At 46.6% G+C, this 24132-nt stretch overlaps 1 pseudogene; it reads left to right on the top strand.

Annotated features, from left to right (window-relative positions):
- The window catches only part of LOC144769647 (IgGFc-binding protein-like), a 1000379-nt pseudogene that overhangs the window by 528165 nt on the left and 448082 nt on the right, over positions 1-24132 (top strand).

The following is a 24132-nucleotide window of genomic DNA, read 5'->3' as shown; positions in this document are numbered from 1 at the left end:
GATGCCCTTCGGGTTATGTTCAGCTGCAAGTGTATTTCAACGGATGGTCAACGAGGTTTTCAAAGGTGTGAAGAATGTAATCTATTTTCAGGATGACATTTTAGTGTTTGGTGGGAGTGTGAGTGACCACAATGCTGCCTTAAAGAATGCCCTTGCAAGAATTCTAGAATCTGGTTTGACATTGAGCAGGGAAAAATGCTCATTTTCAGCAAGAGAGGTGGAATATCAAGGCCATTCCATCTCATCAGAGGGCGTGAAACCTAAAAGAGATCTTTTGGCTTCCATAAAGTTGGCTCCTGTTCCCATAAATAAAGACCAGGTGCGCTCATTCATTGGGCTTATTGAGTACTACTCAAAGTTCGTGAAGAACTTTGCAAGCAAAACAGAACCACTTAAGGTGCTCTTGAGGAAAGGGGTCAGATTCAGTTGGGGGGATGAACAAGAGAAATGCTTTAATGAAATCAAATTTGAGATATGCAATGCTGGCATTCTAGTTCCGTTTGATGTACAGGAAAAGACCATCATCACAGTTGATGCGAGTGACACCGGTTTAGGAGTGGTGTTGTCACAAAGTGACGGAAATAGCGAAAAAACAGTGGCATTTTCATCCCGCACTTTGACTGCTACAGAAAGATGCTATTCTGTAATAGAAAAGAGACCTTGGCAGCTGCTTGGGGTGTAGAGTACTTAAGAATGTATGTGTGGGGGCGTAGGTTTAAACTTCGCACTGACCACAAGCCCTTGTTGAAGATACTCTCTCCAGGAGGAACAGGAAAGGGGTCAGCCAGGCTAGCAAGGTTAGCCTCAAGATTACAGGAGTACAACTTTGATCTGGAGTTCATATCGGGCCGGCGCAACGTCCAGGCTGATTGCATGTCACGTTTGTCGTTAAAATGGGAGGATGTGGACAAAACAGGAGTGTCGAAGAAGGAGTGCGAAGGAGCTATCTCGTGTGTGGATGACGTAGTTCTGTGGAGTTGTGGCGCGGTCAGCAAGAAAGAGTGGGCAGAGGCTATGTCGCATGATGAGGTTTTGAGGAATGTCAAGAATCTCATCTCTAAATGCAGACGTAGAGAAAGTACCTTGCCAATCAGTGTCCGATCCTATAATGCAGTCATTGATGAGTTATCCATCGTTGGTGATCAGATCATCATGCGTGAGGATAAGTTAATTCCCCCTGTTGATGTTCGGAAAAAACTCTTTGACTTGGCTCATGAAGGGCATCTGGGCCAAACTATAACAAAAAAAAGGATGAGAAACGAGTTCTGGTGGCCAGGAATGAATGGTGATGTGTTTAAGTGGGTTGAGAGGTGCGGTGAATGCTGTGAATCTGAAAAGCGGCTTAAAGTGGGACCCCAATCCACCCCTAGTTCCATCCAGGATCCAGGTGTGGTGTGGCATAGTATATGCCTTGACCTATGCCTGGTGTCCACCCCAGCAAGAGATTTGGTCTAGTAGTTATGGATGTTCATATCCGATGGCTCATTGCTTATCTTCTTCCTGAGATAACTACACGCATTACTATCAAAGTTTTGCGAACGATTTTTAAGGAGGAAGGTTATCCCTCGGTCCTTATCACGGACAATGGGACCCAATTATCTTCCGACGAGATGAGGGGATTCCTGAGTGAGTGTGGTATAAAACATGTGTTCACCACTTTGTATAACCCACAATCCAATGGGATTGTAGAGAGAGCCAATCCAATGGGATTGTAGAGAGAGCCAATCGCATGCTCAAGGGCGCCATAAGTCAGGCACTGGCAAATAACCATGACATTGAAAGAACTCTTAATGAGTTAGTGTGGGCTTATCGCACGACAGAAAATTCAACTACTGGTGTGGTTCCCTTTGTATCCATGCGGGGCAGGAAACCGACCTCAAAACTGGTGCCTCCGTGGATCAGAGATTTGATTGATGGAAAGAATGGCGGTGAGTGTGATGTGAGCTTTCCCTTGCATGATTCCAGGAAGGTTCAGGAAAAGGGAAAAAACTGGTCTAACATTCTGGTTGGTGATTGCGTTAAAGTCCGGTCTGGACGTTGGGTCAGAGGTATGCGTAAGTTTCTTGGACCATTCAAGGTGAAGGAAGTGCATCCCTTCTATGTGGTATTGGAGAATGGAAAAAAATGGAACTTGCGTAGAGTGGCAAAGTACAGCTCTGGAGAACATTCTCCAGAAACCTTTAATAGAAACGCAATCACCAAAGATACGTGCTCAGGGTATATGCTAGCTCAGGATCGCCAATTGCTTGACAGTGCCCGCACAAGTACAGAGGTGAGGGCACCAGGCCGTGGAGGGGATAACTTGGGCACTGATCAAAGGGCAACCAACGCAAGTGATGTGTCTCAGAAACTTCATGGGGCCCAAGCCCATCAGAGACCCTTACGGATCAGGAGACTTCCTCCACATTTGAATGATTTCCTTGTTGGCTGAATTGTTGTTTACTTCCCTGCTCCCGTCTCCTATTAATTCTGTACTTTCATTGTTTACCACTCAATTCCCTACCTGCGTGTAGGGGAAAGGGGGGTATGTTGTGACTTGACTGTGGTCGCACCCCCGCGCCACAGTGGAATGTCCCGACGCTCAACGTTCCAAGGAGAGCGCCGCCGGTTCTCGGTCAGTGAGGCTTCGCTGGCGGAAGAGAACAGGCGCGCTGGTGTTGTGTTGTGTCAAATAAACTACAGTGAACTCTAAGGTGTCTCCGCTCATTGATTACCCAGTACAACAAAACCTATGGGCCTGATTAAGATGGCGGTAGGACGAGCGTCTAACCACCATCGCTGTGGGTATGTGACCATCTGACAATGAGTCGGCGGTCCTACCTGCCCTATCAAGATAGGACCTTTTTCTACAGTGGTTGGCACTGTGGCCCAGGAAAAGGTCTCTAGTAATAAAAGGTACTTAGTGCACATCCATGCACCGTGTGCCAGATACCATGGGGTGCCAGACATATGGTGCGTGGATGTGTGGGGGAACCTCGTGCCCCCCATTATCAATGGCCCACAGGGGACGGGGCCCTGCACGGGCAACTAACGTTCCTTTCCTCCTGCCTTCCCATGGTGGGAGGACTGCCATGAAAATGCAGTCAGAAAGAGACATATTAATCCCTACGCCGGTGCTTGCGCAGGCACTACTCTCATGGTAAGCATGGGAGTTGGACCGCCAACCCGACGGAAATTCTTGATCCTGTTGGAGGTGGTGGTCTGCCCACAGTTCAGCTCAGCTACGACACCCTAGTCCTTATATTTCTGGTAAAACCCTGCCTCTTGTATGATATTGCAGTCTTGTAAATCCGACAGCTGTATGCAATCAAAAAGGCTGCATTTGATTGGATTCTTGGCCTGTCAATATTTACACAGGAGATTCATAGCTATTTGCTGAAACAAGCCTTATTACAGTATGAAAGTACATATCACTATGCCTTCTTCACGTAACAGTTGCCTGTCAGGATCACGGAGCATAAATAAAGTACTAGAATGATCACCTGTTTCATAGAATGAATCTGCTGGAGAAATTACAATAATTTACTCTCCTGTAGAAAAGGCGGAATATGTACATTAAAATGTTTATAATAAGCTACGAGTTCCTGAATTAAATGAGCTCCAAAAAACAATCATTTCCATGCAAAGGTATCATATCAACTCCATCAACTGTGAAGCAGCAATCTTTGCTATCAACATTAATCAGAAACAAGCCCTTAAAGGAATTTTGTTATATCGACCTCCTGGCCCCCGAAGCCCCTTTCTCTCTACTGTTTCGGACTTAGACGACCATATTATAAGTTCTGCTGAATATATGATACTGGGAGATTTTAACTTCCATTTGGAAGAGCAGGATAATTATGAAACCAGTCAACTTATTGCCGATCTTTCAACTTTGGGACTTCATCAATTGGTCAAGGGAATCACACACCAGGCGGGACATACACTAGATGGTCTGTTCACCAATAATCCCGATATTTTGGTATTGGATATTCTTCCCATCATGTGGTCAGATAATAGGGCTATTATCTTTGGGATACATACCCGGATTACAAACCCCCCCCCCCCGCCACGAACCAGGACAGGGATTCGTGCCTGGAAGAATGCGGATATCCCACAGATGCTAGATCTCTTGGCTTCTTCCTGCCCCAAGGGAGGAGGCAATCCTGCATTACTAGCTTCCGACTTCCAAGATTGGATTCGGAATGCCGCTGATCAAGTGGCCCTGGAGAAGTTTATGAGACCTAACAGAACGTCTCCGTCGGCGGCCTGGTACACTGAAGATCTCAGACTTCATCGGCAACACTGCAGGAACCTGGAAAGGCGTTGGAGGAAAGTTTACTGCCCCATAGCCAAGCAAACCTATAAAGATGCCCTTATAATATATAAAAAGGCGATCATCGCTCGAAAAACTGTCTTTTTCTCGGCCCAAATAGAGAATGCCAATAACTCTGCTAGAGAGCTATTCTCTGTTGTCACCATTTTGTCCACTCCCTCCACGGGCCCTGGGGTTGAACCCTCACAGACTTTTTGTAATGATCTATCCACCTTTTTTACTACCAAGGTGGCAGACATATACTCATCCTTCGAAGGGGACACAAGGACTAGACTTAGAGTTTGCACTGAGGAAGAAGTAACCTCTGATCATGATTATGATCGCCTTCCCTGTTTTGCTCCCACCACGCAAGACCATATTAGCAGACTCATTTCCATCACTAAGTCTGGTTCCCCCTTGGACCCCTGTCCTCCATCTGTGATGGCAAATCTTACAGAAGTGATCTCACGGCCACTCATGGAAATCTGCAATACTGCATTTCAGACCGGTCAATATCCTAGGTCATGGAAGAAGGCTGTGATCAAACCACTTTTGAAAAAACCCTCCTTGGATCCTACAGCTGTGGTCAGCTATAGACCCATTGCGTGTCTCCCCTTTCCTGCCAAAATATGCGAATCTCTGATGAATAAGCAACTCTCAGAGTTCGTCGATACTCACCAACTTCTCGACGAAAGCAGTTTGGTTTCAGGAAAGGGCATGGAACAGAGACCGCCTTAATAAGGAGGTGCGGCCGTCCTGATCCTTCTGGACTTGTCTGCAGCCTTTGACACGGTCGACCATGCCATTTTGGTCGACCGTGTCACAGCCCTGGGGATAAACGGTACGGCCAGGGATCTTATCTCATCTTTCCTGGAAAACCGCACCCAGACAGTGAGTCTGGGTGATTTCTACTCCCCTATCTCTGCACTCCCCTGTGGAGTCCCACAGGGCTCCTCGCTAAGTCCCACATTATTTAACATCTACGTAGCGGACTTAGCGAGGGTAATCAAGGCCCATGGGGTACGGCTCACATCTTACGCAGATGATACCCAGCTGGTTCTGGCAATCCATAGAGACGGCCCAGTGGTGGCAGCCAATTTCCAAAAAGCCATGCTCGCGGTCAGTACTTGGATGGCCTCTAATTGTCTGAGGCTTAACTCGGACAAGACCGAGATCATGACCTTCGGCAGGCTTTCCCCGGAATGGTCTACTATCTGGTGGCCTGCACAGCTGGGCCCTCCTCCTGTCCCGGTAGAAAAGGCCAGAAACCTGGGAGTTATTTTTGACAGTAAACTATCATTTGGCCTTCACGTCAACAAGGTTGTGTCATCAGCATTCTTCATCTTAAAAAAAATCAAGAAGTTACTGCCTTACCTCCCTATCTCAGCTGGGAAGACTTTGGTTTCCACTTTAGTATTCTCAAAAATAGACTACGGGAACGCCCTCTTCTTAAACACTCAGAAGCGTGTCTTAACGAAGCTACAGTCTATTCAGAATGCGGCTGCAAGGATTCTTCTTGATATCCCCCGCCGCCAGCCCACTACTCCCACCATTCGTCATCTTCACTGGCTGAGAGTAGAGAGCCGAATTAAATTTAAGGCCCTCTGTATTGCCTACAAGGCAGTGCATGGCGTCGGACCCAGGTTTCTCACAGAAGCCTTTCAGCTGTATACCCCCAAGAGGCAACTTAGATCTGCTAATACCTGTCTCCTTTTAGTACCACGCACGAGAACTGCCACCTGGGGAGATAGGCGCTTTCTGGTGGCTACTCCGAAACTTTGGAATCTTTTGCCACTGGCGATTAAAACTGCCCCTAACCTGATGAGTTTCCGCAGGCTCTTAAAACGTGGTTGTTTAACCAGTAAATTGATGTTCTGACAACCAGTAAAGCGATGACTGATCTCTATTAGCTCCTCATGCGCCGAGACACCCCAGGGTATTCGTATGCACAATAAAAATCTCGAAAATAAATAAATAAATAAATATACTTAAAGTGTGCCCAGTCACATTTGTAGGCTCGGACAGTTTGCACTGTAGTTTATAATAGCACCCACATTGTTTCCTTCTGATTTAAAATGCTAAACATTTTAAAATAAGTATTAATTAATCATCTTTGACTGTAGCTGTTCATATGGTATACAGATATGCATTTTAATAGACAATAAATATATTTGTAATATGCTTCATCATGTCCTTTTATTTAACTCACAATACTAAATATATATATATTGACACCACTGCTCATTTAAGATACTACTGACAAAAGGAAGTGGAAAAAGTTAAAATAGAAATGTACATTTCCAAAACACTGCATTTTAAATATGGACCTGCCTGTAAATAAGTTCCTGCACTGCTAAAAGAAAATCTACACACATACACTTTGAAGACGTTATTGTTCGAATAATTAAAATCTTTACAACAAAAAAAGACTCTGATAATAAAATGTTATAAAAAAGAGGTTTGGTGATACAAATGTTAAATTATTTGACTGTGCATAATTACATAAAGCCAAGAAGGTACTGAATTTGATTTTCCATAATTTTCCTAACGGCATGCATTTTTTGTATAAAATAAGTGCCAAAAGGTGCTGAATGACTTTGTTACTAAATAGAAGCCATTTCGTTAAAACACAGTAAAATAAAAGGACAAGGCAAAAGTCCAAAGAAGTCCAACTGTCTGTACTGATCACTGTAAAGCTCTATGTAAAAGGAGGATGGTGTCTGCATAGGGAGGGAAAGGGACTCTGGAGTCTTGATGGGACTCAGGGCCATGAAGTGAAGTGAGCAGCTAGTATACCGCCTGCTAACAAGCTGGTCTGGAGAAGAGGAGGCGACTAATTGCATATTAAGTGGGAAGTGACCCGGTGCAATCGGATGGAGATTTGGTTACTGGCACTCCCACTGCATTAACCTTTTTGCAGCTCTTGTAACAAACTTAGTGAACTGGATATTGAGCATCAGTTTGTCTGGGTTCATGGCTGCTAAGATGACTTTGCGGCAAGAGCGAACACCAAGTTTGTTCCATTTGCCCCATAGCAGCATCCTTCAATCGTTAAGTAGGACATGACAAACACATGCCACTTGCTCAATTGACTCCAAAGTACACCCACATCTCCTGCACAATGTGTTATCGTCTGAGTGGCGCCAATCTGGTAGATGGTGTAAGAAAGGCCATTCAATCATCCTGAGGGTCAAAAATCTTTTTTGCCATGCTACTGCATAGATACACGATAGATATGGCACTGCTGTCCCTGGCTTGAACCCCGTTGGAACCATCCAGGCATGTTTGCGTTTTGCCAGTTTTGCCCTATCAGAGTGAAAAGACCAGGACCGGACTCTTTTTTAATGTACATTTTGAGGACCTGCTGTGATGGGTTACTGCCTTAGATTCCGATCCCGTCCAGCATTTGCACTGAGTGTTCTAGGTGTTGCAGCTCTTTCGTTCCACTTGGTTGGTTGATATTTCCTGCAACAGCATAGTCTCCAGGCTTCCTTCGCTTGAAATGAGCAGTTTGCCAAACAGCTTGATAAAAACGCCTGCCCCAACCCCTTGATGGTCTAAAAGGCCAAACTCGAGTCTTATCTGAGCTGGGGATGAGGATTTCAGTAGACTCCATACTTGCTTGATAATTCTTGTTGTTATCTTGTTCACCAGAGAGGAGTCATTCTCCAGCATAATCTCCTGGCCATAAGATAAATAAATGAAGGTTTTAGCTTTCTTGATGGCTCGAAGAGGGGACAGACTTGCGCCGGACATCTACCTCACAAACTTCGTTAGTGATACTGCAATTGACAGCCTTTGCCCTGACCACTTCTTTCTGTTTGGAGAAGGTACCCCTTGAGTCCATATAAACCCCCAGATATTTGTAAGAGGCGGTGCTTTCACTGCTTTTGCTGTTGATTTGTCACCCTCCTTTTGCAGCTTCCTTTTCCCAAATGTAATTGTCTTTGTCCTTGATAGATTTAATTCCAGCTCATTGCAAGTTGTGTAGGGGTGCAGCTGGTCAAGAAGCCTCTGCAAGCCAACCCTTGTGTGGCTAGGCAGGACGTCTGCGTATAGCGGATTGCTGACATGGATGCTGCCAAGTTTTGGAGGTTGAGAATTAACATTATCAAGTGACTGTGGTAAATCTGAGATGAAAAGGTTAAAAATAAGGAGTGCCAACACGCAACCTTGTTTTGTACCAGAGGATGTTTGTATTCTCCTTGAGATGTGGGATCCATCTCCCAATTTTATACAGATCCAGGTGTTGGATCTATCTGTGGCCCAAGTTGAATGCTCTTCGAGGGACAGGCGCACATAATATTTGGATTCAACGTACCAAAATGGCTATAATCCTGTAGCTTTTAGGGTCAGATCTCCTACCCTCTTTAAAGATTGGATAGATGATAACTCCATGCCAGAACTATGGAATATGCTGACTAGAGCAGCAGTAGGAGAATAGGGGTGGCAGATGTTTGGCCCACACCTCGATGTCCACCCTGTACAAGGCCTCGGGGAGGCCGTTTGGCCTTGGGGCACCATCCGACCAGTTGTTGCTCATAATTTGTGCCGTTTGAGTTATCAGTACTTCAAGTGCCTTTGATGCCTGAAATAGAAGCTCATCCTGCTGGTACGGGGTTTGGGTAATGGTTGCAACTTGTCTGGGTGGCCGTGTAAGTTAATTGCTCTGGTGTTCCACGGCGTGTTGTGCCCAAGGGGAGCTGTGAATAGTTAGGAATGTTCGAGAAGGCGGATGGTGCAGGTTTAGCAGATCCTTCTCCATTTTTGGTCAACTTGAAATAATCTGTTAAAAATGATACCCATTCATTTTCGTGTATATTAGCACTACTTTGCCCTCTTGGGCCTTGTGTCCTTCTATTCACAAGAGACCAGAATACCTTTCGATTAGGGTTTTTACTTGCGTGGACTAATTTTAACCAAAACTGGTCAGGGCTTTTTTGTTTATCTCGGAATATTGCTTGCCTGAATGCTTTCTGGGCATGCTTCCAATTGTTGAATAGCTGTGCATCCCCAAGCGCTACCGGGCATGTTGTATACCCGAGTTACGTAAGGTTTTTAGTTTTCTGGTCTCCGCAGAAGTGAAAAATAGGTTCCTGGTTGTACTTTTTCATGAGGTGGAAAGGAATGTATTGAGTAATTGACTTGAAAATGACTCCCATGCTGCAGTGGGCACAATATCGACAAGGTTCCTTGCTCCTAGCAGGCCTCTGTGCTTTAGCATTATAGTCGGGGTAAAGAGTCTAACCATTTGAGTGTGTCCATTTGTTCTTTTCTAGTTGGGGGTTTATCCAAGGAAAAATGGCAATTCAATGTTGTATAACCCAAGCTGCTAAATTGTAGGACCATGTATGCTCTATATCTGTTGCCAGTGGGCTTTGTTTCATCCATGATATGTTGTTTACCTCCCTGGTATATATCGTCAAGCTCTTCTGGGGGATCTTGAAAGAGGTTTGTGTTAAAGTCGCCAGATATTAAACAAGGTATGCTTTTATGTTCACTTGATAGGTTGCACATGATCCGGATCAGATGTTCCAATTTAGCCCTTTTTTTTCTCATTTGGTGAGATATATACATTAATCAGGAGCATATGTTTGTTGGAATTGAGGCTCCTAATCCTGATGCAAGTGATCTAGTCTTCTTCAAATGCAAGCTGGCTGATGTGTATGTTTAGCTTGGCGGCAATTTAGACAGACCATCCTTGGGTCTGCCATATTTGTGCAGTCTTAAGGCGGGGGACTGGAATTCCAAATAACCTTCTATTGGGATACTTGCCTCCAGTGGCAGCTCGCAGAGGGAGTGCTGCGGGTGGTGGGGCATGGTGGGGGAGGGGCTGGGTGGGGGCAGTGGAGTCAGACATACGACGGGCGGTAGTAAAGTAAGTTAATAAATAAATAAAAATATTTACCTTGCGCTCGCTGCATCGCCAACTCAGCGATGCAGCCGGGCAGGGTCGGCATTTGATAGTACCAGCCTCTGATGCTAATGTGATTAGTGTCATTTCGGTTATTTGATTGCCTTTAATGGGTATACATTCAATAGATGTTATGTCGTTGGATTTCAGGTTACACAATTCCTGAATGGATTTGAACAATTTGAGGATATTCCCTTTGTTTAGGATGTAATGCTGACCTTGGGTGACGTACTTCTGAGTGAATAACAATTTAGAGAGGAGGCTTGTTGTAGCCAGGACACATCTTGGGGCCATAAGGGTGCGCTTGACCTTTTTCTGTGTTTGGTCTGTTTTCGGTCGGTTGGTGGGTGGTCGCTGCTGGGATCCTTCAGGTTCCTCAGGAAGGTGGGGGACCGTCTTATTGAGGACAGTTTTACACATGTTTGCTGTGTCCGGGTTCTTTACCAGTGTTGTCCAAAGTCTTTCCTTGCCTCCTAGGTATAATTTGTCTTTTGGTTGGTCTATGACAACCATTCTCTGTTTTAACTTAGTCTTGCTTACTGGGGTCAGGGGAAGTGTTGGAACTTCAAATCCTGGTGCTAGGGGGTTCAGGGCAGAAACTGGCAAAAGGTCTATTTATTGCTGTGCTACGGGCTGAAGTTGTAGTTTCTTTGATGTGGCTTCCCATCTGGGCCTGGAAGATTGCCTGGGCTCGTTGTGGGGACATATTGCGGGTAACACGTTGCTTGTCAGCATAACTGCTGGTTTTGGGGATGTTGTTGTAGCAGAGGCAGACAGCTGTTGGTGCTGACTGTACTTATCGTGCCAGATCGTTGATTTCTTTTACATCTTAAAAAATAATTGCTAATTGTGTTTTGAGTCTCGGCACTGTGCTTGTTATCCTTTTTTCATAAGCTTTTTTTCCCTTTTGCTCAGCTGTTGTTTTTGTGGTGAATTGTTCATTGAACTATTGTCTGAGCTAGTACACGCAAAATCCCTATTACCCAATGGGAGTGTTGTTTTTAACGTGTTCTGCAAATTTGTCCTTAGTACCATTGGGTCGATGTTATCTAGGTTATCTTGATGATTAGATCTACACTTTGCAATGGCAAGTTGATTATCGGGTGGTTGGTCAGCCGCTGGGGAGACTATTTGTAGGGTAGGTGCAGGGTTCATAATGCCTGTGTTGATTCCTTGTTTCACATTGAGCTCTTTGGGGACTGTTGACGCTGATGAGGCCTTTGTAAGGGAATGCTGGTACTGAAGTGGGTCCTGACTGGATGCTGATAATTTCCTCATTTCTGTAGTAGGAATCTGAGGAAGAGCGGACAGTTATTGGGGAACAGCAACATACTGCTTGTACTAGTTTGGCGTTGGATGTTGCTTTTGTGATCAGTTTTCATTGTGTTATCAATCCCTGCAGTGTACACAGCAAGTCTATTCAGAAGGTCGACTTGGAGGTCAAGTTTGTCCGAAATATAGTTTCGCGCAGTTACTGTGGACTGAAGGGTTTGCAAAAGTTGAGGCCAAAGTGCATGAAAGAAGGATAGATCCAGTGGAGACTAGTCATTAGGCCCACAGCGCATTGTTTTGGGGTGGTCGTGACTAACAGGGTCTGAAGGAGTCATTGGGATCAGTAATTTGATGTTACCTGGTGAGGACTTGATCTATTGCGCTGCTTGGGGGCAGGGATATTCTTGCTCCCAGCTAGTTCAGTAGTATCAGTTTGTTTATTGAATACATGACACAGGGATAACTTCAAAATGGAATGAGAATCCTCGCTCGATACGGTGATACTCACATACATTTAAATGGAAGATTTAAAAAACCTTCAGTGCCTATCAAAATGTTATTATTTCAAAAAGTATTAAGCCACAGAAAAAATTGGCATCCTGAGAAAACAGACATTGGAAATAGAATTTGACCTGTTTTGACACAAAATGTATGAACATTCTGCTATTACACACGGTTGTTCAATTGTGAGTAATTTGGGGGGAAAAGTCTACTCGAGAGCACAAGAACAGTTTTGCTGCATTTAATACTGCAATGGTGCAATTTGCTCTAGGAAAATCATGGTAAACACAGGGATATGCTCCTTGCATAATCTGGTGTTTGCTGTAAATTATCTCTAAATGCACTACGGCAAATCACAAAGCTTACAACCAGCCCTACTTAGAACAGATGGTGCTGGATTTAGATAAGGAACTCGTTTTTTTTTCTTTTCATTCAGTCCCTTAAAAATATATTATGCCTCAAAGGATTAAAAACCAATACTGTCCCTCATATCCTTTCAATCAGTTAATTTCATATCTGCATTAAAACCTCAATGCTCATTTACTTCAGACTGCTCCACAGGAATAGCTTTAAATTGAACGCCTCCCACTCCAACAAAATTGCTTTTATGTGTGCCACACTTTTCTCACCAGACTGAGGAAGATATTTGTGAATTTATAGAAGACGTGCCCTCATTTTAGCTTCCTGGGCACCTTACAGAACTATGAGAAAATCATGACAGAAAACCATTTTTTCTCAAACATGGTTCATCAAATCCCAGCTGAGGTTCAACATTTTTCACTTGGTAAAATCACCTAGAACTCCCCTCAATTCCTAAACGTAGGGCCTTATTACGAGTATGGTGGTCTAAATGGCATATTACAATAACCACTGCCATTGCCAAGATCCAGATCCCACGGCGGTGCGGAAAGCATGCAGGAATCCCAGAAGTGCTAGCACCGACAAGCAGAATCTGACCTGCCCTTTCTCCAAGCATTTCACAGCGGGCAGCCTGCCATGAAATGCGTTCAGGAAAGGCATGTGAAGGGGCCCCCATCAGGGCCCCTGGGCTAACTTGCCCATGAGTTTGCATGTGCACGATTGTGCGGGCACTGTGTGGAATGCATGGCATAGTGCATGCCACCCTGTGCATGAACATGCTGTAGGCGCTGTCGGTATGCTGTTTAGGCTCTCCTATGAGCCAGACGTATATGCCGCCATGACACCGTCGCACCTCCAGTCCTGGATTTAACTCTTAATCTGGATGGCGGGTTCACAATGAGCTTGAGGTCTTCCTGGGACTGCCAAGGTCACTGTGGTGGTCCTACAGGAAGACAGCCAAACTTGTAATCAGGGCATTGACATGGTACCACCAACAAATGATTGATACTGCGACTAAAACCAGTTACCACCCTTTATATTTGTTCCTACTTGTGACCTTCGAAGACAGGCTTTCACTACAATGCATTTCAAAGGACAAAATGAAAGCTCAATGTCATCCAAAAACCAAACACAATAGGAATGCTTCTTGTAAACCTACACCTAAGTAGTCCCATGAAAAACACGCCATCTAGCCAAATTTTATGATTTTGGTTTATTTTTTGTAAATGCCTATTCATGGCCTTTGGATATTGAGAGCACTTTAAACTTCAGGACATAAAGACAGCTGCAGGTGAAAAAGGCGAAAAAGGCAGTTCTAGAGGCAACAAAGTGGTAGATAGATGCATGTGCACCCATGAAAGTAGGAGTCCATCTGGCAAGGGTTACTAGTGAGAATGCCCCTTAAACTAGAAAGAAACTCTAGAATGGGGAGGGAAGAATGGGTTCCTGTTCTGGAAGTGTGGATATCCCATAGTGCCTTTATAGTTAGGTAGAGGGCCGGAGTGTGTTAGCCCACCCTGACAGTACAAATACACCCTGACCTGATAGATGCTAATACTGATGTCTACATTCTGTGTTTTTTTTCCAGCTGAATGGTTTGTTACTCAACCTGCCCTACAGCGTCGACAACGGAAATCTCTTAATTTATAAGCAAGGATATCAATGCTACGTGCAAACCAGCTTTGGTCTACTCGTCACCTACGACTGGCAGTCCTACGTTTCAGTAAAAATCCCAAGCACATACGCGGGTGCCGTGTGCGGTCTCTGTGGTGACTTCGACGGAGACAAAAGCAAGGAGCTGACCACGAGGGACAACATCTTAACAACAGATGCAACAGTCTTTGGGAAGAGCTGGAAGGTCAGGGATGTCCCCGGCTGCTCCGAAGCTGACAAGGCTGACTGTCCTGATCTGCCATCGATGGAGAAGGAGCAGAGAGAGAAGAAAAAAGACTGCTTTGTCCTGGTGGATCCTGCTGGTCCATTCCGGGACTGCCGTGCTGTCGTTGACCCAGAGGGCGCCTTCAAAGACTGTGTGTACGACGCTTGCTTCTACAAAGGGCGCCAGGACATCATATGCCAGGTCATCGCTAGCTATGCTGCTGCTTGCCAGGATGCTGGGATTAAAGTGTATGCTTGGAGGACTGCCAAGTTCTGCAGTGAGTATATTCACAATTTAAAGAAAGGCAGTTTATATAACCTTTCGAAGATAGACACTGGGTTAGAGTAAAATGCTGTTAATGTACTGGGTGAGAATGCACATAAATACACATTTCTGCAAAACTATTGCACCACAGAAAACTGCAAATCAGTCTTTTCCAAATCAGTCTACTCCAAATCCGTCTACTCCAAATCCGACTGGACCATCATTCTTGATTTTGCTGAAGAATTAACAGATTTCGAGTGTATCAATTACTATCCACATTTCTGAAACATATGCCCAGATATTTTAGAGTGTTGTCTTTACATCCCGAATTTCAGTAATCGCAACTTCCTGTCCTGGAGAGTGCATAATGACAGCAACATTGTAAGGTAGGTGGGAAAGGTGGAGTTAACAAAAATGCTTAGATTTTAATAAGCATTGCTGCAGCGAGAGTGGATACACCACACAGACTACCCCTTGTAAAGGAGGCAGAGTTGGCCTCTCGCTTGGCTTATTTCTGCCAAATATATCTTTTTTGTTATTTACTTTGAGTATTGTTCATGTGTGGATGATTTCTCTTGTTCTGAATAAGCCGATCTAACCAATGTTGCTGGGTAATTTCAAGTCAATGTAACCTGCTGTCACTCTTGTTTTCTATTTAAGATATGAATATAATTCAAGTAGTGCAAACAGACAGAATATAGTACAATTTGCACAAAAACATTTACTGGTTAGCGAAACAAAATATTTAAATAATTACTCTAATCTTGAAATTGCTCTTTACACATTGCTATTGCCAATGTTAACCATCACAAACATTCCACTAAAAAATAAGCGCATTAATATTATTCTAACACACAACTATGAATCATTTCCATAAAAGACTCTTTCCAAAATCCCAACCTTGTTGCACAGAGCAGACGAGGGCTAATAACATTAGACTAAAGAGAGTAATTTATGTCATCCAAAGTGTTGCACTGAAAACTTTTTGTGTCAGTGGCACATTCAGGAAAAGGAGATGCTGTAGCCAGAGTCTTTAGATGTAGTCGAGCTAAGTAATGATCATTTCTTTAGAACACATGGGGCCTCATTTATGGGGTTTTACGTGGGCAGCATGTCATCATGCTGTCCTGCCCTATGTCAAAGTGAAAGGGCAGGAATGCACCCTATTTATCCAATACACTGCATTCCTGTCCTGTGGGAAACATCCTTTACAACGAAACTTTTACAACGCACTACCATTACGACGCAACTTTTACAACGCAAACCATTAAAACGCATAGCGCTGGGGGGCGCTCTAGGATAGGGAATAGGTTTAATGTACTACCCAACACCTTCCCTACTATCCACTGGGACTGGAGTTGGAATAGTAAATTAAACAATTCACTATCCAGCGCCTAAAAGCACGATGCGTTGTAATGGTATGCGTTGTAAAACTTGCGATGTAAAGGTAGGCGTTGTAAAAGTATGCGTTGTAAAGTCATACATCCCTGTCCTGTCCTCCAGCTCTGGCACCATTTCAGCAGCCTAGCGCCTATGCAGGCACCCTGGCATCACAGTGCAAAGGTGCCTGTATTGTCAGCAGGATTGGTTTTGTGCAGGAAGGGTTTCCTTCCTGCACAGAAACAATCCTAAGAAGCGAAATGTAGCACAGAGGAATTATAGAGGAGAAATAACGCTATTTCCCCTCCTTATGCCTCACCTCAGGAAGTGGAAGTCATTTACCCAGGTTTGCATGGGGATGTAAATTTGGACTAGCGTCAAAATCTATGACTTTTGCATGGGAACAACAAACGCAACACCCGTGAAACGCCTCTCGAGTGCAGAGTAAGGCAACGCAGCAATTTGCGCTGCCTTGCTTTACTCCATATCTATGAGGCCATTCAAATTCAAGCACAGTGGCTTTGTGAGGTCTCATAGATATGATATCAAGGTTTGCGCGACTGGAGCGTCCCAGAATGTGACACTCAGCCAGCGCATGGGGCTCATAAAGATGTCCGTAGTCACTGGTCCATGTTTAAGGTTGAATGAAGGATGGTGGTGCTTACAGGAACAATATATATATATTTTTTTTTGGGATATAAACTTTTATTGTCAATCGTGGTCACATACACAGCAGTGCGCCTACAACCGTATCAGGCCGGCAGCGACACACATGCATTTCGGAGGCGGTAACAACAGTAGTAATGGACATAGTGGGAGCTCTTCGGATATATTCAACATCTCAACAGCAATTCAGGAATCAGCATACGACAGGTCAACAGCAAGTTTACAAGTAGCTAGATAACAGTAAACGGAGACACATTACGTGGAGCAACAGAAGTGCCAATAGCACCAATATAGCAGCTAAGAGAGCAGCATAGCACAGAACTGACACAAGGCCTAGTCACGCCTCCTAAAAGGGGTGGTATCACATCACAGATATATGGCAGCTCGGGTGAGGGTCAGAGTAAAACAGCAATTTAATTCACAACATCAAGCAGTCTGAAGACCGCAGACCAGCCACCCCTGCAGAGTCATCCATTTTTCACAGAAAGGGTGACCGAGCGGGCATTTCCACCTCCAATTGGTCAACAGTAGTAGAATCATCAGGCTTCCCCCCGTCCCCGCTCCAGTCCTACTTACAGCCCCTGTATCTATTCCGAATCTGTTGCTGGGATCCCATCAACAACATCAGTACCCTCCGTCCCATGTGATGCAGTTAGGAGAAGGTATGCCTGCAGGGGACCCCAAATGTCAGCCGGCCTAGAGGTCAGGGGCAGCAACTCAGAGAAAATTCCAAACTGTTCCTGACAGTATAACATATCTCGCAACCAGTCTTTGAATTTAGGGGCACGACCCCACCCCCATCTGCAGGCCAGGTGTCATCTCGCCAGCAACAGTGCAACATTAGTGTATTTCCTGACAGTCCTCGCTATGCGCGCAGTATAGCCCAGCAGGAACAGCAATGGATCCAATTCTAGTGTAACATCTAGCATAAGGGAGATGACCTCGCAAACCAGCGACCAATACTCCTGCACCTGCCGGCAACTCCATGCCAGATGGAGGAAGTCCGCCCCTCCCTGTCCGCATCTCTCGCATCTATCCGAGTCAGCCAAGCCGAATCTAACTTTCCTAACAGGCGTGTAATACAGCCGATGAAGGAACTTGTAATGTATAATTTTAAAGCGACAGCTAGACATCACCTCCCCTGATAGGTTACAACAGTATTCCCACTGGTCATCCGTGATGTCCCTACCAAGGTCATGTGACCAGTGCACTCTAGCCGTACTCTCCACAACCGGCAGTGCTGTTCGGAGGCTTTTATAGATATTGGACACTAGATGTGCACCTTCCGCGCTACTCAGCACAACCGTAAGCGGGGCAACACTGGGGGGTTCCTGAGGATATTCCGGTAGTATAGTTTTCAGGCCCTCTCGCAACCGTAGAAAATAAAACAACTCAAGGGGGGTAGGCATACTATCCCCAAAAAAGTGTTCCCGAGAGCGAAATATCTCGTCATGGAATAGATCGCCCCATACCTGAATTCTCAACCAGCGACACATGTTCCTGAAGCCCAGTTCCTGGTAGAGCGCCATTTGCGGGTGATAAGTCAATGGTAATCGAGCTGTATAGAGTAACGGGGCCTGTAAGCGTCTCCCTATTCTATGCCATGCGTCCATTGTACAAGTGACCGTATTTGCCTGCATTTCCAACATAGAACTGGGGGCATGAATCACACCAGACAGTGGCAGTGGGTGGGCAATCCAGTCCTCCGCCGCAATCTGTGTCATGAAGGCAGTAGGTTTCATCCAATAGAACAGGTAATGTGCCTGCGCACTCAAGTAATAAAGTTCAAGATCAGGGATATCGAACCCTCCCATATGATAAGGTTGTGTCATAACCGCCCAACGAAGGCGCGCCTGCTTGCCCCCCCATACTAGACGTATAAGTTCAGAGCGCAAGGTTTTGAAAAAATAAGCTCCCGGGTGATAAGGTATATTGAGGAACATATATAAAAAACGCGGCAAGACCACCATCTTTATGAGTGAAACTCTAGACGCCAAGGATAAGGGTAGTTTGATCCAACGGGTCACCGAGTCTGCCAGTTTAGTTATAGCCACTCCATAATTCAGCCGCAAAGTGTCTCCCTTGTCTCTCGAGAGTTGTATCCCTAAGTATCCCAACTCCGAGGAACACCACTCCAGAGGGTAATCGAGCGGGAATTCCGCCACAGCAGGCGTTAGGGGGAAAAACTGGGACTTACTCCAGTGGATAGAGATGCCAGACAGGACTCCAAAGGCGACAAATTCCCGCAGCAATGTATTCCAGGTAGTTTGTGGCTCTTTGACGTACAACGTGACATCATCAGCATAGAGCGAAATAGAGAGTTGTCGTTGAAAGCAGTTAAAGGCGCTGGCTTTATGTAGCTGTCGAATGCGACAGGCCAGTGGCTCAATCGCAATGGCGAAAAGTAGAGGGGAGAGGGGGCATCCCTGGCGAGTACCCCTCGTTATTGCAAAAGTGTCAGTCAGGAGTCCATTCGCCAGTACTCTCACCGTCGGAGCCGTGTACAGTAAGCGCCAATCCACAAAGATCGGGGGAAAGCCCATCTTCTGTAATACCGTAAATAAAAAACCCCATTCTACTGAATCGAAGGCTTTCGATGCATCCAGAAAGACAGCAGCGAGCGGTATCTCAGGGCTTACCGTTTGGATTAGGGAGAAGACAGTGCGGAGGTTGCGTGAGGTAGATCTCGTAGGGACAAATCCTGATTGATCAGGCAGTATGAGTGTGGTCATGAGCAGCGAGAGTCTCGTGGCGAGCACCTTGGCCAGAATTTTGGTATCGCAGTTCAGCAGTGATAAAGGGCGATACGAGTCACATTGTGCGGCGTCTTTACCCGGCTTAAGTAGAGATGTGATCACAACCTCTCTCATGGATCTCGGCAGCACACCCACTTCCAAGGCATCTTCGAACACCTCCCGCAAGACAGGTGCCATGATGTCAACATAACATTTGTAAAATTCCGCGGGGAGCCCATCGTGGCCAGGCGCCTTCCCATTGCTCAAGGACATTATGGCGTCTCTCACTTCATCTAACTCGAGTGGAGCTCCTAGAAACTGTCGATGGGTGTCGCTTATCCAGCAGAGTGCGATATCCCCCAAAAAGCAATCCAGGTCAAGGTCCCCAGTCGTCCGTGATGTGTAAAGTTGTTCATAGTGTGTTTGGAGTGTGTTCAGTATGCCAGCTAAGTCCTTGCACACCCTCCCGTCAGTCGTATTCAATTCTAAGATGGTGTTCGAGCCTCGTGCCATGCGAATTGCCATGGACAGTGCCCTACCCATTCTCCCTCCCTCATTGTAGGCGCGGGCTTTCCAGTATTTACCCTTAAACTGCACCTCCCTGTGCGCCTCCGCCTCATATTCTGATAGTTTGGCCCTGAATTCTTGCTGCGCTGTTGCTGGACCTCCCCGTACCATGTCTCTCTCCAGTATCCGCAGGCTATCCTCCAACCTCTGGAGTGTACGCTGTATGTCTCTCAATACCCCAGAGCTTTTGGCGATGCACCACCCCCTCACTGTAACTTTGAAGGCCTCCCAGACCGTTTCCACACTATCCACAGTATCCTTGTTACGAGGAAAAAATTCTTCTATATCCTCCCTGAGCTCCTCCCGGAAAACCGTGTCTACTAGAATGTTAGGGTGCAACCGCCAAGGTGGACGTGGCTTATTAAACCCGGGCATATCTATAGTCAGTAGAACTGGGCAGTGGTCTGAGTGTGTCCTAGGTAGATGTTGCGCAGTCAGGATATGTGGTGCCAAATTTCTTGATACAAGAATATAGTCTATCCTAGCCCATGTGCCAGTGTATGAAGTGAAGTGTGTGCCATCCAGCAGATCCGGATGCAGGTGCCTCCATCCATCAACTAACCCCTCGTCATCTACTATCCCTCGAAGGACATCCCTCGCACCAGGGTGGTACGCCGAACATCCATCTGCTCTATCCAGTCTTGGGAGTAAAGCGACATTAAAGTCACCGCCCCATATCAGATGATGAGAACCCACATCCATCACTATCCCCCACAGTGCAGTGAAAAAATGGGGGTCATCAACATTAGGAGCATAACAGTTGGCAATAGTGAGTGTTTCCCCCCCAATCTCCCCCACAATACCACATACCTCCCTTCCTTATCTATACGTTGACCTTGGAGCGTGAACGGGAGGGCGCGATGCAGAAGGATAGCAGTACCTCTGGCATAGGAGGAATAGTTAGAGAAAACTCTTACGCCCGCCCATCTCCTACCGAAAGCGGATGCGACAGATGGGGGGTTGTGAGTTTCTTGTAGCATAACCACTTGTACGTTATGTCTATCCCAGTAGGCCACCAACTGTCTGCATTTACGTGTGTCCTTAAGCCCCCGTACATTCCATGATAAAAAGGTACATTTGTTAACTTCCCCCGCTCCCATAATTGTCAGCTGTGTCCATCTTTCCGAAGTCACCCTGCGGCAGACAAATCAACCACATAGTGTAATCGCTCCCACCAGTACCGATCAACCTGTAGACCACTTTGTTTGTTAGCACGTGTAGCCAGCATTCAAACAACACATACAACCCCCAAGCATTCCCCCTCGCCCTCCCAACCTCCCACTGAAGCGTCCCCAACTTGCCAGTTTCGTCCTCCCTCCCAACCCACCCCAACCCCCTCAACAGCCAACGGTGAAAACATACCCTAGACCAACAAGAACTGTATGGGTAATACCCTCTAGGTAGCATTCCAGGTGGCAACACATTTCCCCTTCTGCTCCCCTAGCTCCCTTAGGCAGAATCCAACCAGCCAGTGGGAGAGAGGAGGGGGTACCCGGCGAGCAGTATCCCAATTCAGCTTCCCCCGGGCCATCTCCCAGTCCCATCTCAACTTAAGGAGGAGAAAGTATCAGCAATGACATACAGTGCTATAGAGTGGCCCATAAGTCAGTACTCACGCACAGGAGTCCGATCAATGCAAGAAAGTATCCCCAAAAATTTTCTTCGAGGTCACTGTTCATCTTCCTCCACCTGGTCGCGTCTCCGGTCAGGCTCATCCTCTCCATCCCCATGCTGATGTGCTGAACGTTTGTATTGCCTGATGAAGTCCACTACTTGTTGTGGTTTCGTGAAGAACCTCTAGCGCCCTTGAAAAGTGATACGCAGTCGAGCCGGGTAGAGCAGAGCATAATCCACCTGGAGATTACGAAGTTTCGCCTTGACATCTAAGAACTTACGGCGTTCCTCCTGCACCATAGGCGTGAAGTCTGGGTATATCGTGAAATTGTTGCCTTCAAAGGAGAGTGTTTTGGAGGTCCGAGCCGCACGCAAGGCAGCATCCCTGTCCCTATAGTTCAGCAAGCGGGCGATGATAGGTCTTGGTTTCATGCCCGGTTTGGGCACAGGTCCAAGGGATCTATGCGCCCTCTCCACAATGAAATGAGGTGAGAATGCTTCCGGGCCCACCGCTGCTAGCAGGAGTTTTTCCACATAGTCCTCCATTTTCCCCACATTGGTGGATTCCGGTATAACCACTAAGCGTATATTATTGCGCCGGCTTCTCGCCTCCAAATCCTCGTTCTTGGCTGCTATAGTGCGTAGGAGGTCATCCATCCGTGTAAGCCGCGTCGTGTGTTGTGTCGAGGTGTCTTCGATGTCCGAGACCCGCTGTTCCGCTTCCTTTAGCCTCCCCTCGTGCACATCCAATTTATGGATAACAGCATCCATACGCGAAGACATCCTGTCCACCTTATCCGCGATGATCGCAAATCCTTGGCGCATTTCACGGAGAATTTCCTGGACATCTGTGGAGGTGGTCGGTTGGCCATCACCAGAGCCATTAGCCTCGGTCTGTTTCTGCTGTTCCGGGCTGGTGCGAGTCGTTTTTTTTGTGGCGTCGAAAGTGAGTTTCGGTTGGCGTGCGTCTGGTCTCCCCATCCTTGCCACCAGTCGGGACGGTCCACCACTATAAGCAATGGGCTGAGCAACTAGGATCTCTCCTCAATATCAGGGGTGCGGTCTAAGTCGGTCGCCGTATCCCGTGGAAACCACTCGCCGCCTGGGACTGGAAACCTCACAGGTTGTGCACGCATGGCCAGTACAGGTGTCTGTCGATTTTTTTTTTTGGGCCAAAGGCAGTTCCACCGGTCTAGTCCTATCAGCACCCCAGCGGTCTCATAGCTTATCAGGCTCACCGTGCACTATCCAACAGTCGTCCCACTGAAGCTGCAGGTCTCCCAGGTCTCGAGCGGGCCGCTCAAAATCATCCACAAGTCAGAAGTCACAGACACCGCAACCAGGCAGGCAACAGATGGGTGTGCGTACGTATTCTAGTGGCTGGGCTATGGCTAATCGTCAGTACAGCACCCTAGCCATGAAGAGCGCGGCTAATTTGTGCATGTCCGGGCCAATATCGTGGTGGTACCTTCAAAGGTTAGCGGTAATGAAGCCTTTCCAAGAGCGCCTGCGCCAGTCGTAGGACAGCGTATATCCCACTATAGGTAATCCTCTCCCCAGGCTGCGAAGATCAATGCCATCAGCAAGGGTAGGGGGGGTGCCCCACTGCGATTAGGCCGGTCACCTGTCGGGGATCTAAGCAACTCGTGTCGTGCAGGTTTCAGGGCGACCCTCTCAGTCAGCAACAGCCCCCACCAGCATTCATTTCCAGCACACAGCTTAGCGTATCTCCACCGCTCCTCAGTACCTTGGGGGCTAGGCAGGTAAGCAGGTCTAAAGTCCCTCCGTTCACAGAGCTACCTTCGCTCCGGAGGCAGCCGCCATATTTGCTGTGTACTGGCGGGGCACCTGGCTGCGCTCGGCGAGAAGTACGATGTGTCAAGGTTCTTAGGGGCTGCAGGTTAGCAATGCGCTAGCGGGAAAAGGCTTAGCAGGGCCAGGCAGACATCCACTCACGGTGCAGGTCTCAGCTACCAGCAAGGGCTACAGTCTTCGTCCTCCTCCGCCGCCGCTTCGATATCCGCCGGCGTTTTCGCGCCACTCGGGGCCTAGCCTTCTCCACAGAGTCCCCAGTCTCGCGATGTCAGGCGAGCCGCCCGGCTGCGCAGCCACTTCCACTGGTCAGGATCGTTGGGGACGGGATCGCCTCTCCCGGCCGAAGACGGCAAGCTGTCAGTCCAAAAATCGAACCGGAGCTTCCAGGGGATCCACTGCACAGATGGGAAAAGTTTCAGCCCGGTAGGTTGCCGAAATTAGGAGAAATTTAGGATTAAGTTCGCCAGGATGTGGGAGCCTCACAGAAAGGCGTCCATTCACTAGTGCGCCACCTAGCGCCCCCACAGGAACAATATTTTCAGACAAAAGTTCTAGAGTCAAGATTCTAAGGAGTCAAATCACCTACCATACCAGTGCTTCATTTGAGCCAGTGGTTGTCAGTAGGGGGCACCAGCACTTATTTTTGTGAACCTGCACTTATTTAACCACATCACATATTTATCAAGTGGAGGAGAGGGAAAACAAACAAAATGGTAAGACAGAGGAAGCAAAAGACAGAACATCTGTCACAAAGAGAGACAGTAGAAATCTATAAGAGTGAGATAAAGGAGCAGGAGATGTCTGGTAGTGGATTAAAAACTACCAGCCATGGTATTCTGCACCCTTAAGTTTAATTGCACCAGCCGCTAGC

This window comes from Lissotriton helveticus, chromosome 7 (assembly GCF_964261635.1).
Source record: "Lissotriton helveticus chromosome 7, aLisHel1.1, whole genome shotgun sequence".
Classification (NCBI taxonomy): Eukaryota; Metazoa; Chordata; class Amphibia; order Caudata; family Salamandridae; genus Lissotriton; species Lissotriton helveticus.
Note: the sequence above shows the minus strand (reverse complement) of the source record. Positions and strands in the feature narration are given on the sequence as shown.